Genomic DNA, 8666 nt, shown 5'->3' with positions numbered 1-8666 from the left:
GGGAGGAGGCCCAGAGGAAGACCCAGGACACGCTGGAGGGACTATGTTTCTCGGCTGGCCTGGGAACGCCTTGGGATTCCCCTGGAGGAGCTGGCCCAAGTGGCTGGGGAGAGGGAAGTCTAATCCGACCCCGGATAAGCGGAGGAAGATGGATGAATGGATGGCAGGAGTGGGTTTATTTATAATAACAAAATCATCTCACACATAAAAGGTTCTTATCCTATGAAATGGTTTCACTTTTCATATTTGGGCTGCTGAGACTGTTGAGTCTTTTAAATCAGTGCTTAAGACTCATCTTTATCCCTTGGCGTTCTAGCAGAGTTTGAATTGCTTTATAGCTCAGGGTTTCCCCCAGCAGCCAGGCTCTGCTGACCCTGCTGCCAGGCTAAGCTCTGCTTGTTCATTATAAATACGGAATTTTTTACATGTTTTTTTCCACCTGCACCCCCAAAACCGCAACCTTTATCTATCTCACCGCGTGAGGGTACGCATGCCAACAGTGACACAATTGCGCTGTCCCCGCCCCTGCGCGAAGGTCCCGCACGGTGTCGCATCATGTACCTTTTGTAACTTGGCTCTGTTTACGTAGCGTACTGCTGCGTACTCTTTCTGGAGAATACTGCATCGATGTAAGCTCCAAGTATAAACGCCTCCTCCGCGCGCTCAGGTCCGTGCGCTGTTCGCGGAGCCCTGCGTGTCTCTAATGAGCCCTGAGGCTGAGACACCTTCAGCTACCTGGAGTTAGCAAGTTGTCAGAGACACAGTGATAAACATTATCTGGTTTAACCAACAATGGTTAGTTGAGCTAACATTCAGCGGGTGGCTTTACAAGACCGAATATGGTAAGCATGTTTTGTACTTAGTGAAAATATTATCCTTGTTTAACAGTAAAATGATGCTATTAAATTCAGCATTAGATATGTTTTGTTTTGTTGTTCCATGTAGTGATCCAACATGCAGCCTGTGCCACAAAAAGCACAGTACAGCATCTGTCTGTTTATCAGAGTTCTCTGTTGTTATTCATTGACAGGAGACGTGTGTTGGTGCTTTGTTTGCACTTTTTCATTTATGTTAATTTAATTTATTTGTAAATGTGCACGGGTGTGAGCAGCATTAAAGTGTGCCTCCTCAGCGCTCTGGTGCTTTGAAAAGGGAAACAATAAAAAGTCATCACTCACTGTGTTGCCGTCAGCTAAGCTAGCAACGTGCCTTAACTCTTCTGCAGCTGTCTGAGACATCTCTGCTAGGAGTTCACTTCTTCTCACATGAGGCGTTCTCCTGAAACGGCCGAGAGCGCAGGCATGAACAATCGATCTGCACATGGATCCTGCTCCTTCCTGGTTACTGAGGAGCTGGACCAAGAAGACAGCCTCCTCATTTGCATATTGAGGAGGCAGAAATGTACACTGTGATTAAAGAGGAGGCGGAAATGTGTAATGAAAAGGCAAAAGCAAAATATAAACATTACTTGATGAAATGCATGTGTAAGGAAAAGGCTAAAGCAAAATATATATATTTCTGCTTTTATTTTTGATTATGTCACTTTCGGTCCTCCTTACTCTACACCTGGCTGATCGGAGAAAAAACAGTAACTTAACAAAAAATCTTTCAAGTTCAATTGACTTTGAGGAATTCTCAAAGCCTCACGACTGCTCAAAGGCATATTGACTGCTCCCTGTTTTTGTGCTTTTAATATAAAAATATGGAATTAAGCTTTTTAATTTAACCTTTAGACTGCTCTTTTTACAAAACTTTGTCCCTAAAAATATCAAGCACTTGTAGGACTATATACAGAAATCAAGCACTTTCCAGGTCTTGAAAAAACCTTGTTAAAATTCAAGCATTTTCAAGGATTTCAAGCATCTGTCCGCCCCTCTATCTAAATATATATATATATACACACACACAGGGACAACTGGTATAAATGGGTTAGCAGTGCTAAGCCTTCCACTGTCTCTCAGTTTGTGGAAGTAGTTTTATTACAAAAAACATAAAATAAACAAAAATTAAAAATGGAAATCTGTAAATGCAGACTCAATGTTCAAACTATTATGACTAATTTGGGAGTCTAAAGCCAATAAATTACTAACACCACTGCCATCTCTTTCTTTCTTTTTCTTTATTTCGAACAGAAACTGGAAACTGATGATTTCTTACTTTAAACATAAGTTGTACTGTTTTAAAAGTTACAATATCCCTAAATTTTAGTACATTTGACTTAAAAAATAATGGCTTTGTATGTTCCCAATAACCCACTTTATGGAGAATTCAAATTGATTTTTTTTGTATGATGTACAACGGCTGTAAATTTGTTTTGCATGTATTGCCCCAGACTTCCACACAATATGTAAAATATGGTGCAATGAGTGCATTATACAAAATAAACAAAGATTTGTAGTCCAGGACAGATCTTATTCCCCTCAAAACAGCAACACTTTTGGCTAGTTTTGATTTTACTTGGCAAATCTGTGATTTCCAGCTAAATTTATCATCTAATAAAAAACACCCAAAGATTTAATCTCATGGACTCTTGTAAATCAATACTGTCAATACTTATTTTATTTGCAGAATTTTCTTGTTTCTTACAGTTTCCAAATATCATGAATGTAGTTTTATCTAAATTAAGTGATAATTATTTGTTTCTGCACCAATGTGGTATTTTTTTTTCATTTCTGTATTGACCACCTCTGAGAGTTGTTGGATGTTATTGCCAGTACGAAGATACTTGTATCATCTGCAAATATAATGTATTTCATCAGGTTTGATACTTTGACTATATCATTTATATACAAATCTAATAATTTGGGGCCCAACACTGATCCCTGAGGAACCCACAAGTTATGTTTAATAAATCTGATTTCTTATTACCTAATTCTACAAACTGTTTCCTTTGTCCAGTGTAGCTCCTAAGCCAGTTTAATGCTCCCCCCCTAATTCCATACCTTTCCAGTTTTTTAATAAGATATCATGACTGATGGTATCGAAGGCTTTTTTTTGAATCTAGAAATACACCAATTGCAAATTTCCTTTTATCCATATTATCTATAATTTCTTCTGTTAATGCCATCAGTCCCATTGTAGTTGAAATGTTTTCTCTAAAGCTATATTGACAATCTGACAGAATATTTTGCTTTTCAATAAAATTATCCAACCTTTTACTAAATACTTTTTCTAGTATTTTAGAGAACTGACAAAGTAGGGACACAGGTCTATGAATATTAAAAAATATGCTTATCACTAGATTTTAATAGAGGAATAACCTTTGCACTTTTCATTGTATGTAGAAATGCTCCAGTTATGAATGACAAGTTGCAGATTTAAGTCAGTGGGTCTGCAATATCATCAATTTTCTTGATAAGTGGCATGTTAATTCCATTCCAATCCATTTATTTTTTATTGTTACATTTGTTAACTATTTCCCTCGTTTCTTTTTTTGTCTACAGGTTTCAGGTACATTGATGATATATTTCTTATTATATAATTTTCCAGAATGTCTCCATCCTGTAAGATTTGAATCATTTATTTGTTCTGCTAACTTAGGCCCCACATTTACAAAAACATTAATTAAAGCCATTCACTATCCCAAATATTTCATTCAGGGTTTTGTCATTATGGATGAAATATTCAGGGTGAGTAGTTTCAGAAGAATTCTTTCTTATCAAACTATATAAAGTTTCCCATATTCCTTTAATATTTTGTTTATTACTTTCCAATATTTTAAAATAATATTCCTTCTTACATTTTCTCATAATTATAGTTAATTTATTTTTATAGGTTTTATATTTTTGCTCTGCTTCAAATGTTTTATGTTTTGTAAATTGTTTATATAGATTCTTTTTTTTTTTTCTTACATGCATTTTTTAATCCTTTAGAAATCAATGACTTATCTTTGTGTTTCTGCCTGTACTTCAAAAGGACAGTTGGGCAGTTTTTATCATAAATGCTTTAAATATTTTTAGAAATATCTCAAAAGCTTTATCGATATTATTTTCCTCATATAACTCTTTCCAGTTCTGTGACTGTAAATCAGTTCTTAATGCACTTATTCTTTTGTATATGATGTTGGTGACCTCTTACTTTTCTTCAAACCTCTTCGAGAATCACAAATACTGGCAAATGGTCACTAATATAATTTATAAGAAGTCCACTTCTCAATGTACTTTCCATATAATTAGTAAATATATTGTCAATCAGGGCTGAACTGTGTGTTGTTATTCTACTTGCTTTTGTAATTAGTGGATATAAACCTAAACTGTGCATACTATCAATAAAGTTATCTATTCTTTTAACCTTGTTTGGATTTAATATGTCTATATTAAAGTATCCACAGATAAAAATTACCTTTTGGTAAATCTTAGCAAACAATGTTTCCATGTAGTTTGTAAAGACTTCAGTGTCAGATGCAGGTCCTCTGTACATGCCGGTGACAATAATATTTTTCTGCTTCTCAAACAGGATCTTAATAGTAATGCATCCCATTACATCATCAATTGATACTGACATATCTTCTACAACCTTGTATTTTAATTCAATATTTATGTACAAAGCTAGTCTGCTCCCTTTTCAGAGGAGAGCCATGTTTCTATGACACTGAAAGACTTTTTTAGTTGATATAAAGGCTCTTTGATGTTTTGATAATTAGCATAAAGGATACGGCTGTTAAAATGGATAATTGACATTTCTTGATCTGAATTAAAGCATTGGCTATAGTTATCATCAGTGTAGTAACAGCAGTTATTATTCAAATAGTCTAGGAAGTTGTTGTTTGGATCAATATGGATGTCTTTATTCATGTGTATATTTTAATCTCATTACTAGATGTCACAAGTTCAGCAGATGCTGCATTGTCTACTTGTACCACTAATATTTATGTAGCTCTTCCAATTGTCTGATAGGCAGGACCTTGGCTTCCTCCAGTAAACTGTTTCATTTGATGTAAACCTTGCAGTTTGAAGTCCATGTTGACTGTATTTTCTTTTGTTTCCTAAGAAAATGGGCCCGTTTTGCTATGTCTGCCTTGATTTTTGAAAGATGTTCGTTTGCATAGACTTTACATCCATTTTGTTTCCTATTGGTAAACCGCATTAGAATGGCTGGTTTAACTCCTTTATTTTTTTGTGGAAGAAAATTACAAACTTCAATACTAATATTATCAATGATGATGCCTTTTTTTTTCTTCATTAGTATTTGCCTCTGTCACTGCCCGGGCATATGATCATGGCTTGGTTTTCAACCCACTAATTACAACATCATTCATTCGACTATATTATTCTAAGTCAGCCACATGATGTTCCAAGATGATGTCTTTCTTAACCTGCTGTCTCTTTAATTCTTTAACTTCCACCGTTAAGTCCATCATGAGTTTTTGCTGCTGTGAGATTTTTGCTATCTCATCAGACATAAAATCCAGAGATTTCTTAATCTCCTCAAAGTCTTCCTTTGTCATAGATCAGCTTAGCTTTATATTTCTTTTTGACATTTCTGTTTATGCTAAACAAGAGCTAATGCTCAGGTGTTGTAGGCCCATCCCAGTTCTTTCTCAGCCTCTTTGATTCCTCAGTCTTTTTCATGTCTCTGATGCAAAACATGACAGCATCACATTTTGGGGGGATGAATTTGAAGACTGTATTAGACTGTGTAACCAGTCTAATTGTGCACTTTCTTTACATGCTTTTTAAATATTACCTTTAATATTAAAGGTTTTCTGTTTGCTCTAAATCTGTCAGATACTTTCATTCAGTTTGCTGTTTATAATCTTACTAATTAAACATGTTGCTGTGCACCTACCAACCTCTTGTCTCTTTCCTTGCAGATTCCTTCTCCTTCAGTCATGTCATGGCTGTCTGATCCTTGTAGCAGTGGAAGATGACTATTAGCTTGATGTCAGTCTGAGTTGTTCCAAGTCTTGGGGAACATTCAACGCTGTCGGTGAGTTTGTCACACAGAGAAAACCATCGAGTGTTGAGTGTACCCTAACATTTGAGGTTACATCAGTTCCTGTCCTATGCTTGGCACAAAACCCTGAAGCACATTTAAGAAGAAAGGTCCATTTACAAAAATCCGGTCATAGAAGGATATTCTATTGCTTTGGCAGGTTGGCGGTGCGGTGGTTAGAATGAAGGGTGCAGGATAATCTCCCAGCCTTTATATCTAGAATTTACATGTGCATGCACATAAGTTTTCACTGGGTACTCTCATTTCCTCCCACAGACCAAAAACATGCATGTTAGGTTCATTAACAACTCTAAAATTGTCTCTAGGTGTGAGTGAGAGTGTGAATTATAGGGTACAGATGCTCTTAGAACAAAATTGTATTTAAAGGCAGAATTGTGTGCATATTAGTCAACAGCTGTGCATTGCTAATATTTAGCAACATTTGAACAAGGTAAATCACATACAAAGCTTGTGGTTGTATATTTTCTCTAAGAATACAGTTTAAAAAGTTACAACTTCATAAAATTACAAATACAAAGTTCAAGTTTAGAAATATAGTTTATTCTTTATGAATACTAAATACTATGACTGAATAGTACTGAGTTTGAGAATACAAATTTACAAGTGATCTGACATCACAGGGTCACAGGCTGGTTAATGGAGTACAGAATACATAGATTAACATTGTGTTGTAAATGCTTCTTTCAACAGCACCAAGATGAAAGACCAAGACACAACAGATCAAAGTCAGGTGGTGTTAAACAATTTATATGTGCATATGTGTGTAAACATATATATATATATATATATACACTGTATATATATTCATCTCATCTATAGTCATCTCATATAAATGGCTACATATATTTCTCTTTAACCACAGTCAACATAACTAGTATCAGATGCAGATCTTTTGCATCTGTCATTTCTTTCAATTTTTGTTGATATTTAATATCGTATGAAGTAATTTCTCTTGTCTATCTATATTTTAGATTTTTTTCATAGACACACACATATATATCAAATGTTTAATATTACCTGACTTTATTCTGTTGCTTCTTTGTCTGTCATCTCAGTCATAGACATTATTAATGTAGACACCTTGAAGACTGGCACTGCCTACTGGAGCTGACGTGTCAGAGATGGGTCTTTGTACTAAAACATTCAGTACTCCCCAAATTTTTACCAGATTTTCACACAGTTTGGTTTGTTACAAACATCAGAGATGTAGTTACGATACAGGAAGCTTTCACACATTAAAAATACGTGCTATCATGTTGAAATACTTTGTTTTATGCTCTTTAACAAAGACAGACATATAGTATGGCATATTAATAAATATTTAAACAAATACATTTTATATTTTAATAAAGAAACAAGTTTGATTGTTCATTTGAATTTCTCTCTCTCTCTCTCTCTCACACACACACACACACACACACACAATCCTGACCCTTCTGTACACACCACCACCAACAATTTCTTTATATTATTGTGTGCTGAGCATGAACAGTTTTTAGTTAGTTAGTTAGTTGTTTTTTTTTATAAGGACTGGAAATGTAATGAGGCGTCTACGTATATGTCTGATTTTAGGTTTACAATTTTTAAGGAGTAATATCAGTTAACATATTGCTCTCAGGTCAAACAGCCTATTTTGTTTTTACAAAGTAAGTTCAGTTATAATATCTTTGTCTTCCTTCGTTTTGCAAAACCTGAAGGTCACTTATCTTTCTTTATTTATTTATTTGAATAAAAACTCAAACTTCTGCTTCTTTGTAGGTTTTTACCACAAGGATAAAACCCTATATGGATAAGTCCTCTTCCAGTGCTGGATCCTGGTTCACATTCATCGCTGTCGGTGGGTTGGTGATGCTGTCAGCTCGCCGGTCGATGAATGTCAGCCGTGTCTATGCAGGGCCACACTACCTAAAGCCTGACTGTCTTCATCAGCAGTTTGCTTCTGCAGAGTTGGTTGTGTAACTAATGTCAAGAAGTACATAAATATTACACATAGCAGACTAAGTTTTGTTTTTTCTTTTTTTGTGTGTGATGCAACAACTGTTCCTGTAAGGTTTTGGTTGGGAAATTGAACTATTAAAGCTTTAAGATGGAACATTTTGAACTGTCCAAAGTGTTGTGCAGGAAATTACAGCAATGTGTAAAAATTTGCACACTGTAGGATGTGTTTAAAATGTGACAATTTGGCAGAGAAAAGATTATAAAAAAGACAGTGAAGGAGGAGAAAAACAAAACAACCCCCAAAAAATTAAACTAAAAAGACAGAGTGACATGAGGCAACATGAGTTCATGCTGTGAATGTCAAATCTGCTTTATGGGTCCTGAGCAACTAATTTTTAGAAAGAATAAATGGAACTAAACACAAGAAAGGTAAATGCTAAACACACCACTATTATAACACATTTTTAACTTTATTATAATGCTGACAAGTTCTTCACAATGTATTTCTTCTTCACCCATTAACACACATTATTACAATTCTGTTATGTCATTTTGGTTTTACATGCAGGGTGTTTATTATTATTTTTATTGGTATCAACCTGTGAGCTCAGTGTCTTGCTCAAAGAAGTGTGACACTCAGCGGGGCTTAGAAGATAATCAGGAACCCATAGTCTAAATGTTATAATAATTAGAATCTCATTTAGTGTAGGTAATTTCTTGAATGGTTTCAGATTGGAGAAACAGTTTGGAGAAAATGGGTCCATTTGGGTGAT

The 8666-nt window shown here is 35.1% G+C and overlaps 1 long non-coding RNA gene across 1 annotated transcript in view; it reads left to right on the top strand.

Annotated features, from left to right (window-relative positions):
* Nucleotides 1-8052, top strand: part of LOC108245353 — a 15755-nt gene extending 7703 nt beyond the window's left edge. The window contains exons 2-3 of the long non-coding RNA XR_001808974.3: nt 5813-5928; nt 7714-8052. This is a non-coding gene — a long non-coding RNA (uncharacterized LOC108245353). The remainder of the gene's footprint in view (nt 1-5812; nt 5929-7713) is intronic.
* Nucleotides 8053-8666: the final 614 nt, after the last annotated feature.

Source organism: Kryptolebias marmoratus, linkage group LG12 (genome assembly GCF_001649575.2).
Source record: "Kryptolebias marmoratus isolate JLee-2015 linkage group LG12, ASM164957v2, whole genome shotgun sequence".
Classification (NCBI taxonomy): Eukaryota; Metazoa; Chordata; class Actinopteri; order Cyprinodontiformes; family Rivulidae; genus Kryptolebias; species Kryptolebias marmoratus.
This window is presented reverse-complemented; position numbering and strand designations above follow the sequence as displayed.